Genomic DNA, 25,609 nt, shown 5'->3' with positions numbered 1-25,609 from the left:
TAACGTCGAAAATAGAGTTCAGACACCGCTCTGAGTAAGACGAACGTGTTGTCCACCTCTAGACTTCAATGAAGTTAAGCCGTGATACCTAAGACAGATCTGCACTCGATGACACCACGATAACAGCCGGTCCCCACACTTACACCTTGCTCTCCTTATGACAGTATACATCATATCAGTCTGTGACGCTGGTTTTGCAACTTCTTGCGTAAGTTTATGTTCGCCGCGACCAACACTTACCATGCACTGACCACAAAACATGGAGGAGCCAGGGCTTGAACCCGAGACCGTTCACACGCTAAGCGAACGATCTGCCAACTGAGCTACAGCTACACACACGACCAAGCCTGGCTATTCTCCATTCTTTGCGACTCTGATGTGCAAGGACACGATGGTTGGTTGGTTTGTAGCGGCGAAGGTACCAGAATACAAAGGCGCGGACACGTTCATATACACAAGAGTTCCAAGTAGTTTCGATGCTATGGTATTACGAATGCAAATTCCGTCTGTTTTGAACGTCTTAAATTGAAAGGGCAGTCACAAATTGGTCCATTTCACTCCTTGTCGACAATCACACAGCACCTGAGGTAACAAGCACATCTCGAGCCCCATTGTGCTCTCCATTGTTCATGCCAACTCAGTGCCTCGCTCTTTGCTACTGCGTAAAATTCTTGTCGTCCAACTGCAAAACACTTGGACACAATAAGTTTCCGCATCCCCTTTGCACTGATCGTACTACGAAACGCTCCCCAAACTTGGCAATCACCCATGCAGATGACTTTTCCGACTTTACACGACGCTCACGCTAGTGACAGCCTTATTTATAGTTCGACGTCGCGCCAAAGCGAATGAGCACATTTCGCCTACGGCTTAGGCCGCTCTTCTAGTGTGGCTGCTCTGTGTGTGCAGGTAGCGAGGGGCTGCAAGCTTCCTGTGTTCGCACCTATATCACCTGTGCTTCCTTGTCAGAGACAGACTATCGCAAAACATACAACTCACTCCATGAATTGATTGCTACGGCATCTGTTATCAGCAGTCACAACCAGCAACACCAGTAGCAGCCGACTGCACGCAAAGAATAGGAACGTGCAGTGGGATTTACGTGAAATCGGCGCAATTGTGGATGCTAATCGTTCGCTTGTATCTGCCTACACACCTCTGCCGGTTGGGAATTATTCCACTTGTATCGCAAGGTGCGCATGTAGGTGTGTTAAAAATTCTGGAGGCGCTGGGTATCGATCCCAGTACCTCTCGCACGCTAAGCGAGCGCTCTACCATCTGAGCTACGCCCACCCCCCCGATAACTAGTAGTGCTACATACAGTCATATCAACGTCACAGACCCTTGCACTCCCATTATTCCGCAGACAAACACTACTCTCTATGTATCAGTGAGGGTGTCTTTCAGGTTTCGTGCATTCTGTATCGAATCGTAGTTGGCCACAATGAAAGTGGCACGCATAACGTCGAAAATAGAGTTCAGACACCGCTCTGAGTAAGACGAACGTCTTGTCCACCTCTAGACTTCAATGACGTTAAGCCGTGATACCTAAGACAGATCTGCACTCGATGACACCACGATAACAGCCGGTCCCCACACTTACACCTTGCTCTCCTTATGACAGTATACATCATATCAGTCTGTGACGCTGGTTTTGCAACTTCTTGCGTGAGTTTATGTTCGCCGCGACCAACACTTACCATGCACTGACCACAAAACATGGAGGAGCCAGGGCTTGAACCCGAGACCGTTCACACGCTAAGCGAACGATCTGCCAACTGAGCTACAGCTACACACACGACCAAGCCTGGCTATTCTCCATTCTTTGCGACTCTGATGTGCAAGGACACGATGGTTGGTTGGTTTGTAGCGGCGAAGGTACCAGAATACAAAGGCGCGGACACGTTCATATACACAAGAGTTCCAAGTAGTTTCGATGCTCTGGTATTACGAATGCAAATTCCGTCTGTTTTGAACGTCTTAAATTGAAAGGGCAGTCACAAATTGGTCCATTTCACTCCTTGTCGACAATCACACAGCACCTGAGGTAACAAGCACATCTCGAGCCCCATTGTGCTCTCCATTGTTCATGCCAACTCAGTGCCTCGCTCTTTGCTACTGCGTAAAATTCTTGTCGTCCAACTGCAAAACACTTGGACACAATAAGTTTCCGCATCCCCTTTGCACTGATCGTACTACGAAACGCTCCCCAAACTTGGCAATCACCCATGCAGATGACTTTTCCGACTTTACACGACGCTCACGCTAGTGACAGCCTTATTTATAGTTCGACGTCGCGCCAAAGCGAATGAGCACATTTCGCCTACGGCTTAGGCTGCTCTTCTAGTGTGGCTGCTCTGTGTGTGCAGGTAGCGAGGGGCTGCAAGCTTCCTGTGTTCGCACCTATATCACCTGTGCTTCCTTGTCAGAGACAGACTATCGCAAAACATACAACTCACTCCATGAATTGATTGCTACGGCATCTGTTATCAGCAGTCACAACCAGCAACACCAGTAGCAGCCGACTGCACGCAAAGAATAGGAACGTGCAGTGGGATTTACGTGAAATCGGCGCAATTGTGGATGCTAATCGTTCGCTTGTATCTGCCTACACACCTCTGCCGGTTGGGAATTATTCCACTTGTATCGCAAGGTGCGCATGTAGGTGTGTTAAAAATTGTGGAGGCGCTGGGTATCGATCCCAGTACCTCTCGCACGCTAAGCGAGCGCTCTACCATCTGAGCTACGCCCACCCCACCGATAACTAGTAGTGCTACATACAGTCATATCAATGTCACAGAACCTTGCACTCCCATTATTCCGCAGACAAACACTACTCTCTATGTATCAGTGAGGGTGTCTTTCAGGTTTCGTGCATTCTGTATCGAATCGTAGTTGGCCACAATGAAAGTGGCACGCATAACGTCGAAAATAGAGTTCAGACACCGCTCTGAGTAAGACGAACGTGTTGTCCACCTTTAGACTTCAATGAAGTTAAGCCGTGATACCTAAGACAGATCTGCACTCGATGACACCACGATAACAGCCGGTCCCCACACTTACACCTTGCTCTCCTTATGACAGTATACATCATATCAGTCTGTGACGCTGGTTTTGCAACTTCTTGCGTGAGTTTATGTTCGCCGCGACCAACACTTACCATGCACTGACCACAAAACATGGAGGAGCCAGGGCTTGAACCCGAGACCGTTCACACGCTAAGCGAACGATCTGCCAACTGAGCTACAGCTACACACACGATCAAGCCTGGCTATTCTCCATTCTTTGCGACTCTGATGTGCAAGGACACGATGGTTGGTTGGTTTGTAGCGGCGAAGGTACCAGAATACAAAGGCGCGGACACGTTCATATACACAAGAGTTCCAAGTAGTTTCGATGCTCTGGTATTACGAATGCAAATTCCGTCTGTTTTGAACGTCTTAAATTGAAAGGGCGGTCACAAATTGGTCCATTTCACTCCTTGTCGACAATCACACAGCACCTGAGGTAACAAGCACATCTCGAGCCCCATTGTGCTCTCCATTGTTCATGCCAACTCAGTGCCTCGCTCTTTGCTACTGCGTAAAATTCTTGTCGTCCAACTGCAAAACACTTGGACACAATAAGTTTCCGTTTCCCCTTTGCACTGATCGTACTACGAAACGCTCCCCAAACTTGGCAATCACCCATGCAGATGACTTTTCCGACTTTACACGACGCTCACGCTAGTGACAGCCTTATTTATAGTTCGACGTCGCGCCAAAGCGAATGAGCACATTTCGCCTACGGCTTAGGCCGCTCTTCTAGTGTGGCTGCTCTGTGTGTGCAGGTAGCGAGGGGCTGCAAGCTTCCTGTGTTCGCACCTATATCACCTGTGCTTCCTTGTCAGAGACAGACTATCGCAAAACATACAACTCACTCCATGAATTGATTGCTACGGCATCTGTTATCAGCAGTCACAACCAGCAACACCAGTAGCAGCCGACTGCACGCAAAGAATAGGAACGTGCAGTGGGATTTACGTGAAATCGGCGCAATTGTGGATGCTAATCGTTCGCTTGTATCTGCCTACACACCTCTGCCGGTTGGGAATTATTCCACTTGTATCGCAAGGTGCGCATGTAGGTGTGTTAAAAATTCTGGAGGCGCTGGGTATCGATCCCAGTACCTCTCGCACGCTAAGCGAGCGCTCTACCATCTGAGCTACGCCCACCCCCCCGATAACTAGTAGTGCTACATACAGTCATATCAACGTCACAGACCCTTGCACTCCCATTATTCCGCAGACAAACACTACTCTCTATGTATCAGTGAGGGTGTCTTTCAGGTTTCGTGCATTCTGTATCGAATCGTAGTTGGCCACAATGAAAGTGGCACGCATAACGTCGAAAATAGAGTTCAGACACCGCTCTGAGTAAGACGAACGTCTTGTCCACCTCTAGACTTCAATGACGTTAAGCCGTGATACCTAAGACAGATCTGCACTCGATGACACCACGATAACAGCCGGTCCCCACACTTACACCTTGCTCTCCTTATGACAGTATACATCATATCAGTCTGTGACGCTGGTTTTGCAACTTCTTGCGTGAGTTTATGTTCGCCGCGACCAACACTTACCATGCACTGACCACAAAACATGGAGGAGCCAGGGCTTGAACCCGAGACCGTTCACACGCTAAGCGAACGATCTGCCAACTGAGCTACAGCTACACACACGACCAAGCCTGGCTATTCTCCATTCTTTGCGACTCTGATGTGCAAGGACACGATGGTTGGTTGGTTTGTAGCGGCGAAGGTACCAGAATACAAAGGCGCGGACACGTTCATATACACAAGAGTTCCAAGTAGTTTCGATGCTCTGGTATTACGAATGCAAATTCCGTCTGTTTTGAACGTCTTAAATTGAAAGGGCGGTCACAAATTGGTCCATTTCACTCCTTGTCGACAATCACACAGCACCTGATGTAACAAGCACATCTCGAGCCCCATTGTGCTCTCCATTGTTCATGCCAACTCAGTGCCTCGCTCTTTGCTACTGCGTAAAATTCTTGTCGTCCAACTGCAAAACACTTGGACACAATAAGTTTCCGCGTCCCCTTTGCACTGATCGTACTACGAAACGCTCCCCAAACTTGGCAATCACCCATGCAGATGACTTTTCCGACTTTACACGACGCTCACGCAACGCTCACGCTAGTGACAGCCTTATTTATAGTTCGACGTCGCGCCAAAGCGAATGAGCACATTTCGCCTACGGCTTAGGCCGCTCTTCTAGTGTGGCTGCTCTGTGTGTGCAGGTAGCGAGGGGCTGCAAGCTTCCTGTGTTCGCACCTATATCACCTGTGCTTCCTTGTCAGAGACAGACTATCGCAAAACATACAACTCACTCCATGAATTGATTGCTACGGCATCTGTTATCAGCAGTCACAACCAGCAACACCAGTAGCAGCCGACTGCACGCAAAGAATAGGAACGTGCAGTGGGATTTACGTGAAATCGGCGCAATTGTGGATGCTAATCGTTCGCTTGTATCTGCCTACACACCTCTGCCGGTTGGGAATTATTCCACTTGTATCGCAAGGTGCGCATGTAGGTGTGTTAAAAATTCTGGAGGCGCTGGGTATCGATCCCAGTACCTCTCGCACGCTAAGCGAGCGCTCTACCATCTGAGCTACGCCCAACCCCCCGATAACTAGTAGTGCTACATACAGTCATATCAACGTCACAGACCCTTGCACACCCATTATTCCGCAGACAAACACTACTCTCTATGTATCAGTGAGGGTGTCTTTCAGGTTTCGTGCATTCTGTATCGAATCGTAGTTGGCCACAATGAAAGTGGCACGCATAACGTCGAAAATAGAGTTCAGACACCGCTCTGAGTAAGACGAACGTGTTGTCCACCTCTAGACTTCAATGACGTTAAGCCGTGATACCTAAGACAGATCTGCACTCGATGACACCACGATAACAGCCGGTCCCCACACTTACACCTTGCTCTCCTTATGACAGTATACATCATATCAGTCTGTGACGCTGGTTTTGCAACTTCTTGCGTGAGTTTATGTTCGCCGCGACCAACACTTACCATGCACTGACCACAAAACATGGAGGAGCCAGGGCTTGAACCCGAGACCGTTCACACGCTAAGCGAACGATCTGCCAACTGAGCTACAGCTACACACACGACCAAGCCTGGCTATTCTCCATTCTTTGCGATTCTGATGTGCAAGGACACGATGGTTGGTTGGTTTGTAGCGGCGAAGGTACCAGAATACAAAGGCGCGGACACGTTCATATACACAAGAGTTCCAAGTAGTTTCGATGCTCTGGTATTACGAATGCAAATTCCGTCTGTTTTGAACGTCTTAAATTGATAGGGCGGTCATAAATTGGTCCATTTCACTCCTTGTCGACAATCACACAGCACCTGAGGTAACAAGCACATCTCGAGCCCCATTGTGCTCTCCATTGTTCATGCCAACTCAGTGCCTCGCTCTTTGCTACTGCGTAAAATTCTTGTCGTCCAACTGCAAAACACTTGGACACAATAAGTTTCCGCGTCCCCTTTGCACTGATCGTACTACGAAACGCTCCCCAAACTTGGCAATCACCCATGCAGATGACTTTTCCGACTTTACACGACGCTCACGCTAGTGACAGCCTTATTTATTGTTCGACGTCGCGCCAAAGCGAATGAGCACATTTCGCCTACGGCTTAGGCCGCTCTTCTAGTGTGGCTGCTCTGTGTCTGCAGGTAGCGAGGGGCTGCAAGCTTCCTGTGTTCGCACCTATATCACCTGTGCTTCCTTGTCAGAGACAGACTATCGCAAAACATACAACTCACTCCATGAATTGATTGCTACGGCATCTGTTATCAGCAGTCACAACCAGCAACACCAGTAGCAGCCGACTGCACGCAAAGAATAGGAACGTGCAGTGGGATTTACGTGAAATCGGCGCAATTTTGGATGCTAATCGTTCGCTTGTATCTGCCTACACACCTCTGCCGGTTGGGAATTATTCCACTTGTATCGCAAGGTGCGCATGTAGGTGTGTTAAAAATTCTGGAGGCGCTGGGTATCGATCCCAGTACCTCTCGCACGCTAAGTGAGCGCTCTACCATCTGAGCTACGCCCAATCCCCCGATAACTAGTAGTGCTACATACAGTCATATCAACGTCACAGACCCTTGCACACCCATTATTCCGCAGACAAACACTACTCTCTATGTATCAGTGAGGGTGTCTTTCAGGTTTCGTGCATTCTGTATCGAATCGTAGTTGGCCACAATGAAAGTGGCACGCATAACGTCGAAAATAGAGTTCAGACACCGCTCTGAGTAAGACGAACGTGTTGTCCACCTCTAGACTTCAATGACGTTAAGCCGTGATACCTAAGACAGATCTGCACTCGATGACACCACGATAACAGCCGGTCCCCACACTTACACCTTGCTCTCCTTATGACAGTATACATCATATCAGTCTGTGACGCTGGTTTTGCAACTTCTTGCGTGAGTTTATGTTCGCCGCGACCAACACTTACCATGCACTGACCACAAAACATGGAGGAGCCAGGGCTTGAACCCGAGACCGTTCACACGCTAAGCGAACGATCTGCCAACTGAGCTACAGCTACACACACGACCAAGCCTGGCTATTCTCCATTCTTTGCGATTCTGATGTGCAAGGACACGATGGTTGGTTGGTTTGTAGCGGCGAAGGTACCAGAATACAAAGGCGCGGACACGTTCATATACACAAGAGTTCCAAGTAGTTTCGATGCTCTGGTATTACGAATGCAAATTCCGTCTGTTTTGAACGTCTTAAATTGATAGGGCGGTCAGAAATTGGTCCATTTCACTCCTTGTCGACAATCACACAGCACCTGAGGTAACAAGCACATCTCGAGCCCCATTGTGCTCTCCATTGTTCATGCCAACTCAGTGCCTCGCTCTTTGCTACTGCGTAAAATTCTTGTCGTCCAACTGCAAAACACTTGGACACAATAAGTTTCCGCGTCCCCTTTGCACTGATCGTACTACGAATCGCTCCCCAAACTTGGCAATCACCCATGCAGATGACTTTTCCGACTTTACACGACGCTCACGCAACGCTCACGCTAGTGACAGCCTTATTTATAGTTCGACGTCGCGCCAAAGCGAATGAGCACATTTCGCCTACGGCGTAGGCCGCTCTTCTAGTGTGGCTGCTCTGTGTCTGCAGGTAGCGAGGGGCTGCAAGCTTCCTGTGTTCGCACCTATATCACCTGTGCTTCCTTGTCAGAGACAGACTATCGCAAAACATACAACTCACTCATGAATTGATTGCTACGGCATCTGTTATCAGCAGTCACAACCAGCAACACCAGTAGCAGCCGACTGCACGCAAAGAATAGGAACGTGCAGTGGGATTTACGTGAAATCGGCGCAATTGTGGATGCTAATCGTTCGCTTGTATCTGTCTACACACCTCTGCCGGTTGGGAATTATTCCACTTGTATCGCAAGGTACGTATGTAGGTGTGTTAAAAATTCTGGAGGCGCTGGGTATCGATCCCAGTACCTCTCGCACGCTAAGCGAGCGCTCTACCATCTGAGCTACGCTTACACCCCCGATAACTTGTAGTGCTACATACAGTCATATCAACGTCACAGGCTCTTGCACTCCCATTATTCCGCAGACAAACACTACTCTCTATGTATCAGTGAGGGTGTCTTTCAGGTTTCGTGCATTCTGTATCGAATCGTAGTTGGCCACAATGAAAGTGGCACGCATAACGTCGAAAATAGAGTTCAGACACCGCTCTGAGTAAGACGAACGTGTTGTCCACCTCTAGACTTCAATGACGTTAAGCCGTGATACCTAAGACAGATCTGCACTCGATGACACCACGATAACAGCCGGTCCCCACACTTACACCTTGCTCTCCTTATGACAGTATACATCATATCAGTCTGTGACGCTGGTTTTGCAACTTCTTGCGTGAGTTTATGTTCGCCGCGACCAACACTTACCATGCACTGACCACAAAACATGGAGGAGCCAGGGCTTGAACCCGAGACCGTTCACACGCTAAGCGAACGATCTGCCAACTGAGCTACAGCTACACACACGACCAAGCCTGGCTATTCTCCATTCTTTGCGACTCTGATGTGCAAGGACACGATGGTTGGTTGGTTTGTAGCGGCGAAGGTACCAGAATACAAAGGCGCGGACACGTTCATATACACAAGAGTTCCAAGTAGTTTCGATGCTATGGTATTACGAATGCAAATTCCGTCTGTTTTGAACGTCTTAAATTGAAAGGGCGGTCACAAATTGGTCCATTTCACTCCTTGTCCACAATCACACAGCACCTGAGGTAACAAGCACATCTCGAGCCCCATTGTGCTCTCCATTGTTCATGCCAACTCAGTGCCTCGGTCTTTGCTACTGCGTAAAATTCTTGTCGTCCAACTGCAAAACACTTGGACACAATAAGTTTCCGCGTCCCCTTTGCACTAATCGTACTACGAAACGCTCCCCACACTTGGCAATCACCCATGCAGGTGACTTTTCCGACTTTACACGACGCTCACGCTAGTGACAGCCTTATTTATAGTTCGACGTCGCGCCAAAGCGAATGAGCACATTTCGCCTACGGCTTAGGCCGCTCTTCTAGTGTGGCTGCTCTGTGTCTGCAGGTAGCGAGGGGCTGCAAGCTTCCTGTGTTCGCACCTATATCACCTGTGCTTCCTTGTCAGAGACAGACTATCGCAAAACATACAACTCACTCCATGAATTGATTGCTACGGCATCTGTTATCAGCAGTCACAACCAGCAACACCAGTAGCAGCCGACTGCACGCAAAGAATAGGAACGTGCAGTGGGATTTACGTGAAATCGGCGCAATTGTGGATGCTAATCGTTCGCTTGTATCTGCCTACACACCTCTGCCGGTTGGGAATTATTCCACTTGTATCGCAAGGTGCGCATGTAGGTGTGTTAAAAATTCTGGAGGCGCTGGGTATCGATCCCAGTACCTCTCGCACGCTAAGCGAGCGCTCTACCATCTGAGCTACGCCCAACCCCCCGATAACTAGTAGTGCTACATACAGTCATATCAACGTCACAGACCCTTGCACACCCATTATTCCGCAGACAAACACTACTCTCTATGTATCAGTGAGGGTGTCTTTCAGGTTTCGTGCATTCTGTATCGAATCGTAGTTGGCCACAATGAAAGTGGCACGCATAACGTCGAAAATAGAGTTCAGACACCGCTCTGAGTAAGACGAACGTGTTGTCCACCTCTAGACTTCAATGACGTTAAGCCGTGATACCTAAGACAGATCTGCACTCGATGACACCACGATAACAGCCGGTCCCCACACTTACACCTTGCTCTCCTTATGACAGTATACATCATATCAGTCTGTGACGCTGGTTTTGCAACTTCTTGCGTGAGTTTATGTTCGCCGCGACCAACACTTACCATGCACTGACCACAAAACATGGAGGAGCCAGGGCTTGAACCCGAGACCGTTCACACGCTAAGCGAACGATCTGCCAACTGAGCTACAGCTACACACACGACCAAGCCTGGCTATTCTCCATTCTTTGCGATTCTGATGTGCAAGGACACGATGGTTGGTTGGTTTGTAGCGGCGAAGGTACCAGAATACAAAGGCGCGGACACGTTCATAAACACAAGAGTTCCAAGTAGTTTCGATGCTCTGGTATTACGAATGCAAATTCCGTCTGTTTTGAACGTCTTAAATTGATAGGGCGGTCAGAAATTGGTCCATTTCACTCCTTGTCGACAATCACACAGCACCTGAGGTAACAAGCACATCTCGAGCCCCATTGTGCTCTCCATTGTTCATGCCAACTCAGTGCCTCGCTCTTTGCTACTGCGTAAAATTCTTGTCGTCCAACTGCAAAACACTTGGACACAATAAGTTTCCGCGTCCCCTTTGCACTGATCGTACTACGAAACGCTCCCCAAACTTGGCAATCACCCATGCAGATGACTTTTCCGACTTTACACGACGCTCACGCTAGTGACAGCCTTATTTATTGTTCGACGTCGCGCCAAAGCGAATGAGCACATTTCGCCTACGGCTTAGGCCGCTCTTCTAGTGTGGCTGCTCTGTGTCTGCAGGTAGCGAGGGGCTGCAAGCTTCCTGTGTTCGCACCTATATCACCTGTGCTTCCTTGTCAGAGACAGACTATCGCAAAACATACAACTCACTCCATGAATTGATTGCTACGGCATCTGTTATCAGCAGTCACAACCAGCAACACCAGTAGCAGCCGACTGCACGCAAAGAATAGGAACGTGCAGTGGGATTTACGTGAAATCGGCGCAATTGTGGATGCTAATCGTTCGCTTGTATCTGCCTACACACCTCTGCCGGTTGGGAATTATTCCACTTGTATCGCAAGGTGCGCATGTAGGTGTGTTAAAAATTCTGGAGGCGCTGGGTATCGATCCCAGTACCTCTCGCAAGCTAAGCGAGCGCTCTACCATCTGAGCTACGCCCACCCCCCCGATAACTAGTAGTGCTACATTCAGTCATATCAACGTCACAGACCCTTGCACTCCCATTATTCCGCAGACAAACACTACTCTCTATGTATCAGTGAGGGTGTCTTTCAGGTTTCGTGCATTCTGTATCGAATCGTAGTTGGCCACAATGAAAGTGGCACGCATAACGTCGAAAATAGAGTTCAGACACCGCTCTGAGTAAGACGAACGTGTTGTCCACCTCTAGACTTCAATGACGTTAAGCCGTGATACCTATGACAGATCTGCACTCGATGACACCACGATAACAGCCGGTCCCCACACTTACACCTTGCTCTCCTTATGACAGTATACATCATATCAGTCTGTGACGCTGGTTTCGCAACTTCTTGCGTGAGTTTATGTTCGCCGCGACCAACACTTACCATGCACTGACCACAAAACATGGAGGAGCCAGGGCTTGAACCCGAGACCGTTCACACGCTAAGCGAACGATCTGCCAACTGAGCTACAGCTACACACACGACCAAGTTTGCTATTCTCCATTCTTTGCGACTCTGATGTGCAAGGACACGATGGTTGGTTGGTTTGTAGCGGCGAAGGTACCAGAATACAAAGGCGCGGACACGTTCATATACACAAGAGTTCCAAGTAGTTTCGATGCTCTGGTATTACGAATGCAAATTCCGTCTGTTTTGAACGTCTTAAATTGAAAGGGCGGTCACAAATTGGTCCATTTCACTCCTTGTCGACAATCACACAGCACCTGAGGTAACAAGCACATCTCGAGCCCCATTGTGCTCTCCATTGTTCATGCCAACTCAGTGCCTCGCTCTTTGCTACTGCGTAAAATTCTTGTCGTCCAACTGCAAAACACTTGGACACAATAAGTTTCCGCGTCCCCTTTGCACTGATCGTACTACGAAACGCTCCCCAAACTTGGCAATCACCCATGCAGATGACTTTTCCGACTTTACACGACGCTCACGCTAGTGACAGCCTTATTTATAGTTCGACGTCGCGCCAAAGCGAATGAGCACATTTCGCCTACGGCTTAGGCCGCTCTTCTAGTGTGGCTGCTCTGTGTGTGCAGGTAGCGAGGGGCTGCAAGCTTCCTGTGTTCGCACCTATATCACCTGTGCTTCCTTGTCAGAGACAGACTATCGCAAAACATACAACTCACTCCATGAATTGATTGCTACGGCATCTGTTATCAGCAGTCACAACCAGCAACACCAGTAGCAGCCGACTGCACGCAAAGAATAGGAACGTGCAGTGGGATTTACGTGAAATCGGCGCAATTGTGGATGCTAATCGTTCGCTTGTATCTGCCTACACACCTCTGCCGGTTGGGAATTATTCCACTTGTATCGCAAGGTGCGCATGTAGGTGTGTTAAAAATTCTGGAGGCGCTGGGTATCGATCCCAGTACCTCTCGCACGCTAAGCGAGCGCTCTACCATCTGAGCTACGCCCACCCCCCAGATAACTAGTAGTGCTACATTCAGTCATATCAACGTCACAGACCCTTGCACTCCCATTATTCCGCAGACAAACACTACTCTCTATGTATCAGTGAGGGTGTCTTTCAGGTTTCGTGCATTCTGTATCGAATCGTAGTTGGCCACAATGAAAGTGGCACGCATAACGTCGAAAATAGAGTTCAGACACCGCTCTGAGTAAGACGAACGTGTTGTCCACCTCTAGACTTCAATGACGTTAAGCCGTGATACCTATGACAGATCTGCACTCGATGACACCACGATAACAGCCGGTCCCCACACTTACACCTTGCTCTCCTTATGACAGTATACATCATATCAGTCTGTGACGCTGGTTTTGCAACTTCTTGCGTGAGTTTATGTTCGCCGCGACCAACACTTACCATGCACTGACCACAAAACATGGAGGAGCCAGGGCTTGAACCCGAGACCGTTCACACGCTAAGCGAACGATCTGCCAACTGAGCTACAGCTACACACACGACCAAGTTTGCTATTCTCCATTCTTTGCGACTCTGATGTGCAAGGACACGATGGTTGGTTGGTTTGTAGCGGCGAAGGTACCAGAATACAAAGGCGCGGACACGTTCATATACACAAGAGTTCCAAGTAGTTTCGATGCTCTGGTATTACGAATGCAAATTCCGTCTGTTTTGAACGTCTTAAATTGAAAGGGCGGTCACAAATTGGTCCATTTCACTCCTTGTCGACAATCACACAGCACCTGAGGTAACAAGCACATCTCGAGCCCCATTGTGCTCTCCATTGTTCATGCCAACTCAGTGCCTCGCTCTTTGCTACTGCGTAAAATTCTTGTCGTCCAACTGCAAAACACTTGGACACAATAAGTTTCCGCGTCCCCTTTGCACTGATCGTACTACGAAACGCTCCCCAAACTTGGCAATCACCCATGCAGATGACTTTTCCGACTTTACACGACGCTCACGCTAGTGACAGCCTTATTTATAGTTCGACGTCGCGCCAAAGCGAATGAGCACATTTCGCCTACGGCTTAGGCCGCTCTTCTAGTGTGGCTGCTCTGTGTCTGCAGGTAGCGAGGGGCTGCAAGCTTCCTGTGTTCGCACCTATATCACCTGTGCTTCCTTGTCAGAGACAGACTATCGCAAAACATACAACTCACTCCATGAATTGATTGCTACGGCATCTGTTATCAGCAGTCACAACCAGCAACACCAGTAGCAGCCGACTGCACGCAAAGAATAGGAACGTGCAGTGGGATTTACGTGAAATCGGCGCAATTGTGGATGCTAATCGTTCGCTTGTATCTGCCTACACACCTCTGCCGGTTGGGAATTATTCCACTTGTATCGCAAGGTGCGCATGTAGGTGTGTTAAAAATTCTGGAGGCGCTGGGTATCGATCCCAGTACCTCTCGCACGCTAAGCGAGCGCTCTACCATCTGAGCTACGCCCACCCCCCAGATAACTAGTAGTGCTACATTCAGTCATATCAACGTCACAGACCCTTGCACTCCCATTATTCCGCAGACTAACACTACTCTCTATGTATCAGTGAGGGTGTCTTTCAGGTTTCGTGCATTCTGTATCGAATCGTAGTTGGCCACAATGAAAGTGGCACGCATAACGTCGAAAATAGAGTTCAGACACCGCTCTGAGTAAGACGAACGTGTTGTCCACCTCTAGACTTCAATGACGTTAAGCCGTGATACCTATGACAGATCTGCACTCGATGACACCACGATAACAGCCGGTCCCCACACTTACACCTTGCTCTCCTTATGACAGTATACATCATATCAGTCTGTGACGCTGGTTTTGCAACTTCTTGCGTGAGTTTATGTTCGCCGCGACCAACACTTACCATGCACTGACCACAAAACATGGAGGAGCCAGGGCTTGAACCCGAGATCGTTCACACGCTAAGCGAACGATCTGCCAACTGAGCTACAGCTACACACACGACCAAGTTTGCTATTCTCCATTCTTTGCGACTCTGATGTGCAAGGACACGATGGTTGGTTGGTTTGTAGCGGCGAAGGTACCAGAATACAAAGGCGCGGACACGTTCATATACACAAGAGTTCCAAGTAGTTTCGATGCTCTGGTATTACGAATGCAAATTCCGTCTGTTTTGAACGTCTTAAATTGAAAGGGCGGTCACAAATTGGTCCATTTCACTCCTTGTCGACAATCACACAGCACCTGAGGTAACAAGCACATCTCGAGCCCCATTGTGCTCTCCATTGTTCATGCCAACTCAGTGCCTCGCTCTTTGCTACTGCGTAAAATTCTTGTCGTCCAACTGCAAAACACTTGGACACAATAAGTTTCCGCGTCCCCTTTGCACTGATCGTACTACGAAACGCTCCCCAAACTTGGCAATCACCCATGCAGATGACTTTTCCGACTTTACACGACGCTCACGCTAGTGACAGCCTTATTTATAGTTCGACGTCGCGCCAAAGCGAATGAGCACATTTCGCCTACGGCTTAGGCCGCTCTTCTAGTGTGGCTGCTCTGTGTGTGCAGGTAGCGAGGGGCTGCAAGCTTCCTGTGTTCGCACCTATATCACCTGTGCTTCCTTGTCAGAGACAGACTATCGCAAAACATACAACTCACTCCATGAATTGATTGCTACGGCATCTGTTATCAGCAGTCACAACCAGCAACACCAGTAGCAGCCGACTGCACGCAAAGAATAGGAACGTGCAGTGGGATTTACGTGAAATCGGCGCAATTGTGGATGCTAATCGTTCGCTTGTATCTGCCTACACACCTCTGCCGGTTGGGAATTATTCCACTTGTATCGCAAGGTGCGCATGTAGGTGTGTTAAAAATTCTGGAGGCGCTGGGTATCGATCCCAGTACCTCTCGCACGCTAAGCGAGCGCTCTACCATCTGAGCTACGCCCACCCCCCCGATAACTAGTAGTGCTACATACAGTCATATCAACGTCACAGACCCTTGCACTCCCATTATTCCGCAGACAAACACTACTCTCTATGTATCAGTGAGGGTGTCTTTCAGGTTTCGTGCATTCTGTATCGAATCGTAGTTGGCCACAATGAAAGTGGCACGCATAACGTCGAAAATAGAGTTCAGACACCGCTCTGAGTAAGACGAACGTGTTGTCCACCTCTAGACTTCAATGACGTTAAGCCGTGATACCTAAGACAGATCTGCACTCGATGACACCACGATAACAGCCGGTCCCCACACTTACACCTTGCTCTCCTTATGACAGTATACATCATATCAGTCTGTGACGCTGGTTTTGCAACTTCTTGCGTGAGTTTATGTTCGCCGCGACCAACACTTACCATGCACTGACCACAAAACATGGAGGAGCCAGGGCTTGAACCCGAGACCGTTCACACGCTAAGCGAACGATCTGCCAACTGAGCTACAGCTACACACACGACCAAGCCTGGCTATTCTCCATTCTTTGCGACTCTGATGTGCAAGGACACGATGGTTGGTTGGTTTGTAGCGGCGAAGGTACCAGAATACAAAGGCGCGGACACGTTCATATACACAAGAGTTCCAAGTAGTTTCGATGCTCTGGTATTACGAATGCAAATTCCGTCTGTTTTGAACGTCTTAAATTGAAAGGGCGGTCACAAATTGGTCCATTTCACTCCTTGTCGACAATCACACAGCACCTGAGGTAACAAGCACATCTCGAGCCCCATTGTGCTCTCCATTGTTCATGCCAACTCAGTGCCTCGCTCTTTGCTACTGCGTAAAATTCTTGTCGTCCAACTGCAAAACACTTGGACACAATAAGTTTCCGCGTCCCCTTTGCACTGATCGTACTACGAAACGCTCCCCAAACTTGGCAATCACCCATGCAGATGACTTTTCCGACTTTACACGACGCTCACGCAACGCTCACGCTAGTGACAGCCTTACTTATAGTTCGACGTCGCGCCAAAGCGAATGAGCACATTTCGCTTACGGCATAGGCCGCTCTTCTAGTGTGGCTGCTCTGTGTCTGCAGGTAGCGAGGGGCTGCAAGCTTACTGTGTTCGCACCTATATCACCTGTGCTTCCTTGTCAGAGACAGACTATCGCAAAACATACAACTCACTCCATGAATTGATTGCTACGGCATCTGTTATCAGCAGTCACAACCAGCAACACCAGTAGCAGCCGACTGCACGCAAAGAATAGGAACGTGCAGTGGGATTTACGTGAAATCGGCGCAATTGTGGATGCTAATCGTTCGCTTGTATCTGCCTACACACCTCTGCCGGTTGGGAATTATTCCACTTGTATCGCAAGGTGCGCATGTAGGTGTGTTAAAAATTCTGGAGGCGCTGGGTATCGATCCCAGTACCTCTCGCACGCTAAGCGAGCGCTCTACCATCTGAGCTACGCCCACCCCACCGATAACTAGTAGTGCTACATACAGTCATATCAACGTCACAGAACCTTGCACTCCCATTATTCCGCAGACAAACGCTACTCTCTATGTATCAGTGAGGGTGTCTTTCAGGTTTCGTGCATTCTGTATCGAATCGTAGTTGGCCACAATGAAAGTGGCACGCATAACGTCGAAAATAGAGTTCAGACACCGCTCTGAGTAAGACGAACGTGTTGTCCACCTCTAGACTTCAATGAAGTTAAGCCGTGATACCTAAGACAGATCTGCACTCGATGACACCACGATAACAGCCGGTCCCCACACTTACACCTTGCTCTCCTTATGACAGTATACATCATATCAGTCTGTGACGCTGGTTTTGCAACTTCTTGCGTGAGTTTATGTTCGCCGCGACCAACACTTACCATGCACTGACCACAAAACATGGAGGAGCCAGGGCTTGAACCCGAGACCGTTCACACGCTAAGCGAACGATCTGCCAACTGAGCTACAGCTACACACACGACCAAGCCTGGCTATTCTCCATTCTTTGCGACTCTGATGTGCAAGGACACGATGGTTGGTTGGTTTGTAGCGGCGAAGGTACCAGAATACAAAGGCGCGGACACGTTCATATACACAAGAGTTCCAAGTAGTTTCGATGCTCTGGTATTACGAATGCAAATTCCGTCTGTTTTGAACGTCTTAAATTGAAAGGGCGGTCACAAATTGGTCCATTTCACTCCTTGTCGACAATCACACAGCACCTGAGGTAACAAGCACATCTCGAGCCCCATTGTGCTCTCCATTGTTCATGCCAACTCAGTGCCTCGCTCTTTGCTACTGCGTAAAATTCTTGTCGTCCAACTGCAAAACACTTGGACACAATAAGTTTCCGCGTCCCCTTTGCACTGATCGTACTACGAAACGCTCCCCAAACTTGGCAATCACCCATGCAGATGACTTTTCCGACTTTACACGACGCTCACGCAACGCTCACGCTAGTGACAGCCTTATTTATAGTTCGACGTCGCGCCAAAGCGAATGAGCACATTTCGCCTACGGCTTAGGCCGCTCTTCTAGTGTGGCTGCTCTGTGTGTGCAGGTAGCGAGGGGCTGCAAGCTTCCTGTGTTCGCACCTATATCACCTGTGCTTCCTTGTCAGAGACAGACTATCGCAAAACATACAACTCACTCCATGAATTGATTGCTACGGCATCTGTTATCAGCAGTCACAACCAGCAACACCAGTAGCAGCCGACTGCACGCAAAGAATAGGAACGTGCAGTGGGATTTACGTGAAATCGGCGCAATTGTGGATGCTAATCGTTCGCTTGTATCTGCCTACACACCTCTGCCGGTTGGGAATTATTCCACTTGTATCGCAAGGTGCGCATTTAGGTGTGTTAAAAATTCTGGAGGCGCTGGGTATCGATCCCAGTACCTCTCGCACGCTAAGCGAGCGCTCTACCATCTGAGCTACGCCCACCCCACCGATAACTAGTAGTGCTACATACAGTCATATCAACGTCACAGAACCTTGCACTCCCATTATTCCGCAGACAAACGCTACTCTCTATGTATCAGTGAGGGTGTCTTTCAGGTTTCGTGCATTCTGTATCGAATCGTAGTTGGCCACAATGAAAGTGGCACGCATAACGTCGAAAATAGAGTTCAGACACCGCTCTGAGTAAGACGAACGTGTTGTCCACCTCTAGACTTCAATGAAGTTAAGCCGTGATACCTAAGACAGATCTGCACTCGATGACACCACGACAACAGCCGGTCCCCACACTTACACCTTGCTCTCCTTATGACAGTATACATCATATCAGTCTGTGACGCTGGTTTTGCAACTTCTTGCGTGAGTTTATGTTCGCCGCGACCAACACTTACCATGCACTGACCACAAAACATGGAGGAGCCAGGGCTTGAACCCGAGACCGTTCACACGCTAAGCCAACGATCTGCCAACTGAGCTACAGCTACACACACGACCAAGCCTGGCTATTCTCCATTCTTTGCGACTCTGATGTGCAAGGACACGATGGTTGGTTGGTTTGTAGCGGCGAAGGTACCAGAATACAAAGGCGCGGACACGTTCATATACACAAGAGTTCCAAGTAGTTTCGATGCTCTGGTATTACGAATGCAAATTCCGTCTGTTTTGAACGTCTTAAATTGAAAGGGCGGTCACAAATTGGTCCATTTCACTCCTTGTCGACAATCACACAGCACCTGAGGTAACAAGCACATCTCGGGCCCCATTGTGCTCTACATTGTTGATGCCAACTCAGTGCCTCGCTCTTTGCTACTGCGTAAAATTCTTGTCGTCCAACTGCAAAACACTTGGACACAATAAGTTTCCGCGTCCCCTTTGCACTGATCGTACTACGAAACGCTCCCCAAACTTGGCAATCACCCATGCAGCTGACTTTTCCGACTTTACACGACGCTCACGCAACGCTCACGCTAGTGACAGCCTTATTTATAGTTCGACGTCGCGCCAAAGCGAATGAGCACATTTCGCCTACGGCTTAGGCCGCTCTTCTAGTGTGGCTGCTCTGTGTCTGCAGGTAGCGAGGGGCTGCAAGCTTCCTGTGTTCGCACCTATATCACCTGTGCTTCCTTGTCAGAGACAGACTATCGCAAAACATACAACTCACTCCATGAATTGATTGCTACGGCATCTGTTATCAGCAGTCACAACCAGCAACACCAGTAGCAGCCGACTGCACGCAAAGAATAGGAACGTGCAATGGGATTTACGTGAAATCGGCGCAATTGTGGATGCTAATCGTTCGCTTGTATCTGCCTACACACCTCTGCCGGTTGGGAATTATTCCACTTGTATCGCAAGGTGCGCATGTAGGTGTGTTAAAAATTCTGGAGGCGCTGGGTATCGATCCCAGTACCTCTCGCACGCTAAGCGAGCGCTCTACCATCTGAGCTACGCCCACCCCACCGATAACTAGTAGTGCAACAAACAGTCATATCAACGTCACAGAACCTTGCACTCCCATTATTCCGCAGAAAAACACTACTCTCTATGTATCAGTGAGGGTGTCTTTCAGGTTTCGTGCATTCTGTATCGAATCGTAGTTGGCCACAATGAAAGTGGCACGCATAACGTCGAAAATAGAGTTCAGACACCGCTCTGAGTAAGACGAACGTGTTGTCCACCTCTAGACTTCAATGAAGTTAAGCCGTGATACCTAAGACAGATCTGCACTCGATGACACCACGATAACAGCCGGTCCCCACACTTACACCTTGCTCTCCTTATGACAGTATACATCATATCAGTCTGTGACGCTGGTTTTGCAACTTCTTGCGTGAGTTTATGTTCGCCGCGACCAACACTTACCATGCACTGACCACAAAACATGGAGGAGCCAGGGCTTGAACCCGAGACCGTTCACACGCTAAGCGAACGATCTGCCAACTGAGCTACAGCTACACACACGACCAAGCCTGACTATTCTCCATTCTTTGCGACTCTGATGTGCAAGGACACGATGGTTGGTTGGTTTGTAGCGGCGAAGGTACCAGAATACAAAGGCGCGGACACGTTCATATACACAAGAGTTCCAAGTAGTTTCGATGCTCTGGTATTACGAATGCAAATTCCGTCTGTTTTGAACGTCTTAAATTGAAAGGGCGGTCACAAATTGGTCCATTTCACTCCTTGTCGACAATCACACAGCACCTGAGGTAACAAGCACATCTCGAGCCCCATTGTGCTCTCCATTGTTCATGCCAACCCAGTGCCTCGCTCTTTGCTACTGCGTAAAATTCTTGTCGTCCAACTGCAAAACACTTGGACACAATAAGTTTCCGCATCCCCTTTGCACTGATCGTACTACGAAACGCTCCCCAAACTTGGCAATCACCCATGCAGATGACTTTTCCGACTTTACACGACGCTCACGCAACGCTCACGCTAGTGACAGCCTTATTTATAGTTCGACGTCGCGCCAAAGCGAATGAGCACATTTCGCCTACGGCTTAGGCCGCTCTTCTAGTGTGGCTGCTCTGTGTCTGCAGGTAGCGAGGGGCTGCAAGCTTCCTGTGTTCGCACCTATATCACCTGTGCTTCCTTGTCAGAGACAGACTATCGCAAAACATACAACTCACTCCATGAATTGATTGCTACGGCATCTGTTATCAGCGGTCACAACCAGCAACACCAGTAGCAGCCGACTGCACGCAAAGAATAGGAACGTGCAGTGGGATTTACGTGAAATCGGCGCAATTGTGGATGCTAATCGTTCGCTTGTATCTGCCTACACACCTCTGCCGGTTGGGAATTATTCCACTTGTATCGCAAGGTGCGCATGTAGGTGTGTTAAAAATTCTGGAGGCGCTGGGTATCGATCCCAGTACCTCTCGCACGCTAAGCGAGCGCTCTACCATCTGGGCTACGCCCACCCCCCCGATAACTAGTAGTGCTACATACAGTCATATCAACGTCACAGACCCTTGCACTCCCATTATTCCGCAGACAAACACTACTCTCTATGTATCAGTGAGGGTGTCTTTCAGGTTTCGTGCATTCTGTATCGAATCGTAGTTGGCCACAATGAAAGTGGCACGCATAACGTCGAAAATAGAGTTCAGACACCGCTCTGAGTAAGACGAACGTGTTGTCCACCTCTAGACTTCAATGACGTTAAGCCGTGATACCTAAGACAGATCTGCACTCGATGACACCACGATAACAGCCGGTCCCCACACTTACACCTTGCTCTCCTTATGACAGTATACATCATATCAGTCTGCGACGCTGGTTTTGCAACTTCTTGCGTGAGTTTATGTTCGCCGCGACCAACACTTACCATGCACTGACCACAAAACATGCAGGAGCCAGGGCTTGAACCCGAGACCGTTCACACGCTAAGCCAACGATCTGCCAACTGAGCTACAGCTACACACACGACCAAGCCTGGCTATTCTCCATTCTTTGCGACTCTGATGTGCAAGGACACGATGGTTGGTTGGTTTGTAGCGGCGAAGGTACCAGAATACAAAGGCGCGGACACGTTCATATACACAAGAGTTCCAAGTAGTTTCGATGCTCTGGTATTACGAATGCAAATTCCGTCTGTTTTGAACGTCTTAAATTGAAAGGGCGGTCACAAATTGGTCCATTTCACTCCTTGTCGACAATCACACAGCACCTGATGTAACAAGCACATCTCGAGCCCCATTGTGCTCTCCATTGTTCATGCCAACTCAGTGCCTCGCTCTTTGCTACTGCGTAAAATTCTTGTCGTCCAACTGCAAAACACTTGGACACAATAAGTTTCCGCGTCCCCTTTGCACTGATCGTACTACGAAACGCTCCCCAAACTTGGCAATCACCCATGCAGATGACTTTTCCGACTTTACACGACGCTCACGCTAGTGACAGCCTTATTTATAGTTCGACGTCGCGCCAAAGCGAATGAGCACATTTCGCCTACGGCTTAGGCCGCTCTTCTAGTGTGGCTGCTCTGTGTGTGCAGGTAGCGAGGGGCTGCAAGCTTCCTGTGTTCGCACCTATATCACCTGTGCTTCCTTGTCAGAGACAGACTATCGCAAAACATACAACTCACTTGATGAATTGATTGCTACGGCATCTGTTATCAGCAGTCACAACCAGCAACACCAGTAGCAGCCGACTGCACGCAAAGAATAGGAACGTGCAGTGGGATTTACGTGAAATCGGCGCAATTGTGGATGCTAATCGTTCGCTTGTATCTGCCTACACACCTCTGCCGGTTGGGAATTATTCCACTTGTATCGCAAGGTGCGCATGTAGGTGTGTTAAAAATTCTAGAGGCGCTGGGTATCGATCCCAGTACCTCTCGCACGCTAAGCGAGCGCTCTACCATCTGAGCTACGCCCACCTCCCCGATAACTAGTAGTGCTACATACAGTCTTATCAACGTCACAGACCCTTGCACTCCCATTATTCCGCAGACAAACACTACTCTCTATGTATCAGTGAGAGTGTCTTTCAGGTTTCGTGCATTCTGTATCGAATCGTAGTTGGCCACAATGAAAGTGGCACGCATAACGTCGAAAATAGAGTTCAGACACCGCTCTGAGTAAGACGAACGTGTTGTCCACCTCTAGACTTCAATGACGTTAAGCCGTGATACCTAAGACAGATCTGCACTCGATGACACCACGATAACAGCCGGTCCCCACACTTACACGTTGCTCTCCTTATGACAGTATACATCATATCAGTCTGTGACGCTGGTTTTGCAACTTCTTGCGTGAGTTTATGTTCGCCGCGACCAACACTTACCATGCACTGACCACAAAACATGCAGGAGCCAGGGCTTGAACCCGAGACCGTTCACACGCTAAGCGAACGATCTGCCAACTGAGCTACAGCTACACACACGACCAAGCCTGGCTATTCTCCATTCTTTGCGACTCTGATGTGCAAGGACACGATGGTTGGTTGGTTTGTAGCGGCGAAGGTACCAGAATACAAAGGCGCGGACACGTTCATATACACAAGAGTTCCAAGTAGTTTCGATGCTCTGGTATTACGAATGCAAATTCCGTCTGTTTTGAACGTCTTAAATTGAAAGGGCGGTCACAAATTGGTCCATTTCACTCCTTGTCGACAATCACACAGCACCTGATGTAACAAGCACATCTCGAGCCCCATTGTGCTCTCCATTGTTCATGCCAACTCAGTGCCTCGCTCTTTGCTACTGCGTAAAATTCTTGTCGTCCAACTGCAAAACACTTGGACACAATAAGTTTCCGCGTCCCCTTTGCACTGATCGTACTACGAAACGCTCCCCAAACTTGGCAATCACCCATGCAGATGACTTTTCCGACTTTACACGACGCTCACGCTAGTGACAGCCTTATTTATAGTTCGACGTCGCGCCAAAGCGAATGAGCACATTTCGCCTACGGCTTAGGCCGCTCTTCTAGTGTGGCTGCTCTGTGTCTGCAGGTAGCGAGGGGCTGCAAGCTTCCTGTGTTCGCACCTATATCACCTGTGCTTCCTTGTCAGAGACAGACTATCGCAAAACATACAACTCACTCCATGAATTGATTGCTACGGCATCTGTTATCAGCAGTCACAACCAGCAACACCAGTAGCAGCCGACTGCACGCAAAGAATAGGAACGTGCAGTGGGATTTACGTGAAATCGGCGCAATTGTGGATGCTAATCGTTCGCTTGTATCTGCCTACACACCTCTGCCGGTTGGGAATTATTCCACTTGTATCGCAAGGTGCGCATGTAGGTGTGTTAAAAATTCTGGAGGCGCTGGGTATCGATCCCAGTACCTCTCGCACGCTAAGCGAGCGCTCTACCATCTGAGCTACGCCCACCCCACCGATAACTAGTAGTGCAACAAACAGTCATATCAACGTCACAGAACCTTGCACTCCCATTATTCCGCAGAAAAACACTACTCTCTATGTATCAGTGAGGGTGTCTTTCAGGTTTCGTGCATTCTGTATCGAATCGTAGTTGGCCACAATGAAAGTGGCACGCATAACGTCGAAAATAGAGTTCAGACACCGCTCTGAGTAAGACGAACGTGTTGTCCACCTCTAGACTTCAATGAAGTTAAGCCGTGATACCTAAGACAGATCTGCACTCGATGACACCACGATAACAGCCGGTCCCCACACTTACACCTTGCTCTCCTTATGACAGTATACATCATATCAGTCTGTGACGCTGGTTTTGCAACTTCTTGCGTGAGTTTATGTTCGCCGCGACCAACACTTACCATGCACTGACCACAAAACATGCAGGAGCCAGGGCTTGAACCCGAGACCGTTCACACGCTAAGCCAACGATCTGCCAACTGAGCTACAGCTACACACACGACCAAGCCTGGCTATTCTCCATTCTTTGCGACTCTGATGTGCAAGGACACGATGGTTGGTTGGTTTGTAGCGGCGAAGGTACCAGAATACAAAGGCGCGGACACGTTCATATACACAAGAGTTCCAAGTAGTTTCGATGCTCTGGTATTACGAATGCAAATTCCGTCTGTTTTGAACGTCTTAAATTGAAAGGGCGGTCACAAATTGGTCCATTTCACTCCTTGTCGACAATCACACAGCACCTGATGTAACAAGCACATCTCGAGCCCCATTGTGCTCTCCATTGTTCATGCCAACTCAGTGCCTCGCTCTTTGCTACTGCGTAAAATTCTTGTCGTCCAACTGCAAAACACTTGGACACAATAAGTTTCCGCGTCCCCTTTGCAC

At 48.9% G+C, this 25,609-nt stretch overlaps 13 non-coding genes across 13 annotated transcripts; all 13 read right to left on the bottom strand.

The window, feature by feature from the left end:
* Positions 1-1,220: 1,220 nt before the first annotated feature.
* Positions 1,221-1,294, bottom strand: Trnaa-agc (transfer RNA alanine (anticodon AGC)). Its single transcript has one exon. It is a non-coding gene; the product is annotated as a tRNA-Ala (tRNA).
* A 1,386-nt stretch (positions 1,295-2,680) lies between these two features.
* On the bottom strand, positions 2,681-2,754 carry Trnaa-agc (transfer RNA alanine (anticodon AGC)). Its single transcript has one exon. It is a non-coding gene; the product is annotated as a tRNA-Ala (tRNA).
* Positions 2,755-4,140: 1,386 nt separating this feature from the next.
* On the bottom strand, positions 4,141-4,214 carry Trnaa-agc (transfer RNA alanine (anticodon AGC)). The gene has a single exon. It is a non-coding gene; the product is annotated as a tRNA-Ala (tRNA).
* Positions 4,215-5,611: 1,397 nt separating this feature from the next.
* Trnaa-agc (transfer RNA alanine (anticodon AGC)) lies at positions 5,612-5,688 on the bottom strand. Its single transcript has one exon. It is a non-coding gene; the product is annotated as a tRNA-Ala (tRNA).
* Positions 5,689-8,541: 2,853 nt separating this feature from the next.
* Trnaa-agc (transfer RNA alanine (anticodon AGC)) lies at positions 8,542-8,619 on the bottom strand. The gene has a single exon. It is a non-coding gene; the product is annotated as a tRNA-Ala (tRNA).
* Positions 8,620-10,001: 1,382 nt separating this feature from the next.
* Trnaa-agc (transfer RNA alanine (anticodon AGC)) lies at positions 10,002-10,078 on the bottom strand. Its single transcript has one exon. It is a non-coding gene; the product is annotated as a tRNA-Ala (tRNA).
* A 2,842-nt stretch (positions 10,079-12,920) lies between these two features.
* Trnaa-agc (transfer RNA alanine (anticodon AGC)) lies at positions 12,921-12,994 on the bottom strand. The gene has a single exon. It is a non-coding gene; the product is annotated as a tRNA-Ala (tRNA).
* A 1,385-nt stretch (positions 12,995-14,379) lies between these two features.
* On the bottom strand, positions 14,380-14,453 carry Trnaa-agc (transfer RNA alanine (anticodon AGC)). Its single transcript has one exon. It is a non-coding gene; the product is annotated as a tRNA-Ala (tRNA).
* A 1,385-nt stretch (positions 14,454-15,838) lies between these two features.
* On the bottom strand, positions 15,839-15,912 carry Trnaa-agc (transfer RNA alanine (anticodon AGC)). The gene has a single exon. It is a non-coding gene; the product is annotated as a tRNA-Ala (tRNA).
* Positions 15,913-17,309: 1,397 nt separating this feature from the next.
* On the bottom strand, positions 17,310-17,383 carry Trnaa-agc (transfer RNA alanine (anticodon AGC)). The gene has a single exon. It is a non-coding gene; the product is annotated as a tRNA-Ala (tRNA).
* Positions 17,384-18,780: 1,397 nt separating this feature from the next.
* Trnaa-agc (transfer RNA alanine (anticodon AGC)) lies at positions 18,781-18,854 on the bottom strand. Its single transcript has one exon. It is a non-coding gene; the product is annotated as a tRNA-Ala (tRNA).
* A 1,397-nt stretch (positions 18,855-20,251) lies between these two features.
* Trnaa-agc (transfer RNA alanine (anticodon AGC)) lies at positions 20,252-20,325 on the bottom strand. Its single transcript has one exon. It is a non-coding gene; the product is annotated as a tRNA-Ala (tRNA).
* Positions 20,326-24,642: 4,317 nt separating this feature from the next.
* Trnaa-agc (transfer RNA alanine (anticodon AGC)) lies at positions 24,643-24,716 on the bottom strand. The gene has a single exon. It is a non-coding gene; the product is annotated as a tRNA-Ala (tRNA).
* Between the last annotated feature and the right edge of the window lie 893 nt (positions 24,717-25,609).

Source organism: Schistocerca gregaria, chromosome 3 (assembly GCF_023897955.1).
Source record: "Schistocerca gregaria isolate iqSchGreg1 chromosome 3, iqSchGreg1.2, whole genome shotgun sequence".
NCBI classification, from domain to species: Eukaryota; Metazoa; Arthropoda; class Insecta; order Orthoptera; family Acrididae; genus Schistocerca; species Schistocerca gregaria.
The sequence above is the reverse complement of the archived record's forward strand: the minus strand, read 5'-3'. Positions and strand labels throughout refer to the sequence as shown.